General features: G+C 44.6%; 1 non-coding gene across 1 annotated transcript; it reads left to right on the top strand.

The window, feature by feature from the left end:
• Positions 1-4122: 4122 nt before the first annotated feature.
• Positions 4123-4333, top strand: LOC117307996 (small nucleolar RNA U3). The gene has a single exon (XR_004521937.1). It is a non-coding gene; the product is annotated as a small nucleolar RNA U3 (small nucleolar RNA).
• Positions 4334-5452: the final 1119 nt, after the last annotated feature.

Genomic DNA, 5452 nt, shown 5'->3' with positions numbered 1-5452 from the left:
AGCCCCAGGTAAAAGAGAGTCGGCCCCAGCAGCGGCCCTTCCTTGTTCCTGGCCACAGGCATGAGAGAGGCATGTCGCCCTGGTGGCGACAAGTTGTGTAAGGGAGCCAGAGGTTGCAGGCGCACGAGAGCCAGCCCCAGTGGGGGTCCCTCCCAGTGCCCAGGGAGACAGGGCCAGTATAGGGAGAGAGGCTGCAATGGCAGCCTCTCCCCTTGTGTGTCACTTAACAATGGTGCTTTGTTTCTATGGCAGTCCAGGTTTCCTCCACAAGCATTCCCGGTTGCAGACTTCCTCACTCCCATCCCCTCAGGCCTTTTCCTTGCATCCAATAACAGCCCTCTTCCCGGGTTTGCTCTCCAAACCCCAGGTTCCAGCACCCAGCCCCCATCTTCACTGACAGACACACGTTTCAGGCTGGGAGGTGCAGGGCTGTGGCACGGACTGTCTGTGTAAGTCTCAGTCTGTCCTGCCTGCACCCACAGCCCAGTTGCTTCACTCTCCTCTGATAGCCCCCAAACCTCCCCTTCTGTCGCAATTGATTTCGCCACCAGTGAGGGGACTTCCACGGTTGGAGGGACCTCTCCTCTCCTTCAGCTACCCCCACCCCTGGGAACAGGTCCTGTCCTGCTTCCTCTTCTCTTCTTTTTCCCTTCTTCTTTCTTTCATCCCACCCAGTTATACAGGGATCTTTCATGTCATTTTAGGTGTTCGAGGTCCCCTGCTAGTGTTCAGCTGGTGCTCTGTGAGAATCATTCACTTCGTAGATGTATTCTTGATGCATTTGTGGGGAGAGATAAACTCCACCTCTTCCTACTCCTCCGCAATCTTGACCTCCTTCTATACAGCATTTTTGATAGCTGTTTTCCTTCTATGAATCATTACGAAGGTGCAGCAGTGTCTCAGGATTGAGGTCAGCCCTTTTCCTCAAGGACGCGCATTATATGAGAAAACCACTACTTTTTTTTCCACTTTCTGTGACTGCCCCTCCCTCCTGAATTTTTATTATTACACAAACTAGCCTTTCTAACTATTTGAGTGAGACTTGAATCTTTACATGGTACTCTCTCTTTGCCATGCTTTGCTGGGGCTTTGGAAGCCAGAGGAGGAGGAGAAACTAGAGTCCCTACCCTCAAGGGCCTGCCAGTTGTTTGGGAGAAAAGTCTAGTGCCTCCACTGTGACATTTAGCCAGAAGAGGAAGTAGTTCAGGACGAGAATGGGTGTTGTTGAGTTCAGAGATCGTTGAAGCCAATGATCTTCTCTCTTTCTCTTTTCCTCTCTACACTGAGGACCCTGTGGTGAGGACCTGCCTTATGAGTCCTCTGCCCAGCTCTCAAAGGATACTGCCATCCTGGGGCTACCTTAAGCCTGGTAATGCTCTCCAGGGCCCAGGTAGCGGGCTGATGTGGCAGTCCCAGGCCTGAACCACCCTGATTCTCCTAGGTCACAGATGTTCTCTGCTCTCCTTCCCCCACAACAATTCCCCAGCCATCTACAAGGCACCAACTCCTCCCCCACATCTCATGTCCCTCCTGCTTCTGTCCTTCTTCAGCATCCAGTCTTCTCTGGGCACTGACCTAGCTCCATACTCATCCTGCATGCTGCTGCGATGCTTCTGAAGACAGATCAATCAGTAGTAACCATCATCTGAAGTCCCTCTTCCTTTCCTCCTCACGTCCTGCCCCTGCTTAAGTTAGAGGTGGGACCACATGTGGTCCTCATTTTACAGGGGACAGAGGCCCAGTAAAGGTGGGCCATGATGTGGATACTAAGTAGCAGTGTCAAACTAGAAGGGATGTCTCTGGCTCTGATCTATTCACTTAGAGAGATGGGGAACATTTCGTTCTTTAAGTTTCCTTCCAGTCTAATGTTCCCCATCAACTGTTGTATTTTTCAACTGTTAGCATCTCAGTTATCAACTCTAGCCCACAGCACTCTAACAGGTCTTTGTGAAATGAGTGGGGCCCTATGGTATGCAGCACTGCCCCCATTTTAGAGATGAGGCCACAGAGTAGGAGAGAGAATTACGTGACTTCCCCAAGTCTCCCAGGCTCACAACGACTCCCTTGCTCATGTCTTCCATGTCCTAGTAAATGGCCTCAACTTCTAACCCCAAGGCCTCAAGCAAGAAACCTGGGGCTCATTGCAGATGCTGCCTCCTTCTCCTTTAGCCCCCACATCAAACTGGTCATTACGGCTATCTGTTCTCTCTCATCACTGTCTCAAGATTCTTTCTCCTACTCTTCATTTCTGCTGTATTACTGTCTAGTATTAATTTCTGCATTACTGCGTAGTATTGATAAGAAAACAAGATGAATCTGTGTTTCAGGGAGGAATCTCTGTCCTCAGACTCATATAAATGAAATATAACTTCATCTAGATTTACTTCAGTTTCTATTTGGAGCCTCACGACCACCAGGAATGCCACTTTCCATAGGAAGAGTAGAAATTTAATTCCAATATATTTTGGTTCATCCCTCCACACCCCACAGCTCTGTTCCATCTCTCTGATATCACTGCTTGTTCACTGGCCTTGGGTCCTCTAAGATCTCTCTGGAGTCTGAATGCCCTTTGCTCTCCCCACTTACCCAAGAACTCTGCCCAGTTAGCATCATGCATAGACCCTCTCTTCAGGACCCATCCAATGCTCTGGGCTTCAGAATTGGGAACCACCACTGGGAGGCTATAACCATTCCTTTCTGGAATCTTCCTACTCCCAACTTCCTCCCAGCCCCACCCCACCCAAAGGAAGTCTTAATTATGGTTTTAGGTTTAAAGGCACTCCCTCTATTGTGGTGTTTACATCTCACTTAATCTCCTTAGTGAATATGAGCTTTAGCCAGAGACTAGCAGGGTGTTTTCTGCTATTGCTCTTCTTCCCTGAGACAATTAAACTGGACCAACTTCTGGGATGGAGATGGTTGAGGGAAAGTTCAGAAAAAAAAATAAAGGACAATACACAGAGGAGAAAAGCATCAATTAATATCTCAATTAATATTACTCTAATGCTTGTATTTATTTGTACTTCCTCAGAAGAGGGCTGGTGGAGGGAGGGAACAAAAAGTGCCCACAAAACTGAGAAGGCATCTCGAGATTGAAAAACGAGGCAGGCAGCTCCATATAATCAATGGATCAGTTTACTATAGGGTAACGTACTCACCGGGTGGGATCAGGCAGATGACGATCTGAAAGCCTTAACAAATGCACTCTGCACCACCAAAGGGCCATTGGGACAATTTTATAGTTAACCTAGTGTATGGGGGTACATGCTTGGAAACAGGATATGAATTCCTAAGTCAACGTTTATGAATGGGTAACTAGTCTCATGGGTGCCAGGATTACATCAGCAAAGGTCTTCATCATTGTTTGGGGACTAACAGAGCATAGAGGCAACCTAGTCCTAATGATTATTAAATAATATGTATTAACTACAAAGCCCTTAATAACAGAGAAGTGATTTGCCACATAGTACAGTCCTGGGTAGGGTCAGTGGAAGGACAGGAGGAACTCTATGGCCCAAGATGGCATCATTTATGCTAATAGCCATACAAGGACCCTACCTCTAGCTCAGATGATTTTATTGTACCTGGGACTTATATAAACTGCCAACTCACCACTTCCACTTAGATATCTAAGAAGCACAATGATACAACATAATTATTGCTGTTTTGAGCATTAAAAATCTCCATTGACACTGAACCCCTGACACAAAGCAGGATTAAAAATAACCTCAAATCTACACTTAAGCCATATCTGGTTTATTCCAGTATAGGTAGCATCAACTTTCTAGTATCCTCATCACAGAGAGGAGCCCCGCACCAACTGGGAAGCTGGTTCTTGTGTGTTGAATAGTTACAGGGTTAGAGGCCATTATCCGTTGGATGATAATCACTTCTTATTGGGTAGTTGTATGGTACTAGCTAATTAAGAACTTTGTGAATTATGCTTTCTTTGAGAAATATTACTTAATGGATTTCAAAGTGCTTTGTTAAATTTGCGGAATGTAATTATTATAAGAAATATATTCTTCTGAACGACTGTTGGGTGGGGAGTGGGAGAAATCTGTCCATCAACAAAATAGGAATAAACTTCCTAATCTCAACAAAGGCAAATGGCAGAATCTTAAGACTACACTTTCAGGGACCATTTCTATTGTATGTTACCAGAGAAGTGTTTCTAAATAGCGTCAGGCTTCAAAAATCCTAATGAGCTGTAGTGCTTTTTTCTGAGTGTGAAGCTGGCCAGTAGTGCCACCTGGTGGGCCTACTGCTTGCTCTTGATTGTTCTTTTTTTCCTTTGGGAAGGATAAAAGGGAGAAAACTCAAGCTGAAGGATTCATTTCTGATGTAATTGCTTATGTTTTGTTCTTCATCCTCACGGTTTGTTTCCTTTACTGAAGAGGAAAGGGGAGGGGTGACATCGGGTATATTCTTTTAATTTTCTTATGGTAATATTATGGGTGTGTATTGTAAGAAAACTCTCAGAACGTTAAAGGTGGGAATTCCCTGGCAGTTCAGTGGTTAGGACTCCTTGCTTTCAAAAAAAAAAAAAGGTTAACAGTTTAACTCCTTCATGGCTACTCACCCTTTACTAAATGTTACCAAATATTTCCTTTCCGTTATAAGGCAAGCAGTTCTTTTCACTCTGCTTATTTTTTATATAACTGCATGACACTGCTTTGCTTTTTTTTCTTTTTTGGGGGAGATCTTAGTTCCCTGACCAGGGATTGAACCCCAGCGCTCAGCAGTGAAAGGGCAGAGTCCTAACCACTGGACCACCAGGGAGTTCTCAATATTGCTTTACTTTTTTTTTTTTTTACATCTTTATTGGAGTATAATTGCTTTACAATGGTGTGTTAGTTTCTGCTTTATAACAAAGGGAATCAGTTATATATATACATATGTTCCCATATCTCTTCCCTCTTGCATCTCCCTCCCTCCCATCCTTCCAGGTGGTCACAAAGCACCAAGCTGATTTCCCTGTGCTATGCGGCTGCTTCCCACTAGCTATCTACCTTATGTTTGGTAGTGTATATATGTCCATGCATCTCTCTCGCTTTGTCACAGCTTACCCTTCCCCCTCCCCATATCCTCAAGTCCATTCTCTAGTAGGTCTGTGTCTTTATTCCTGTCTTACCCCTAGGTTCTTCATGACTATTTTTTTCTTAAATTCCATATATATGTGTTAACATACAGTATTTGTCTTTCTCTTTCTAACTTACTTCACTCTGTATGACAGACTCTAGGTCTATCCACCTCATTACAAATAGCTCAATTTCGTTTCTTTTTATGGCTGAGTAATATTCCATTGTATATATGTGCCACATCTTCTTTATCCATTCATCCGATGATGGACACTTAGGTTGTTTCCATCTCCGGGCTATTGTAAATTGAGCTGCAATGAACATTTTGGTACATGACTCTTTTTGAATTATGGTTTTCTCAGGATATATGC

The sequence above is a fragment of the Tursiops truncatus genome, chromosome 14 (genome assembly GCF_011762595.2).
Source record: "Tursiops truncatus isolate mTurTru1 chromosome 14, mTurTru1.mat.Y, whole genome shotgun sequence".
Taxonomy (NCBI): domain Eukaryota; kingdom Metazoa; phylum Chordata; class Mammalia; order Artiodactyla; family Delphinidae; genus Tursiops; species Tursiops truncatus.
This window is presented reverse-complemented; position numbering and strand designations above follow the sequence as displayed.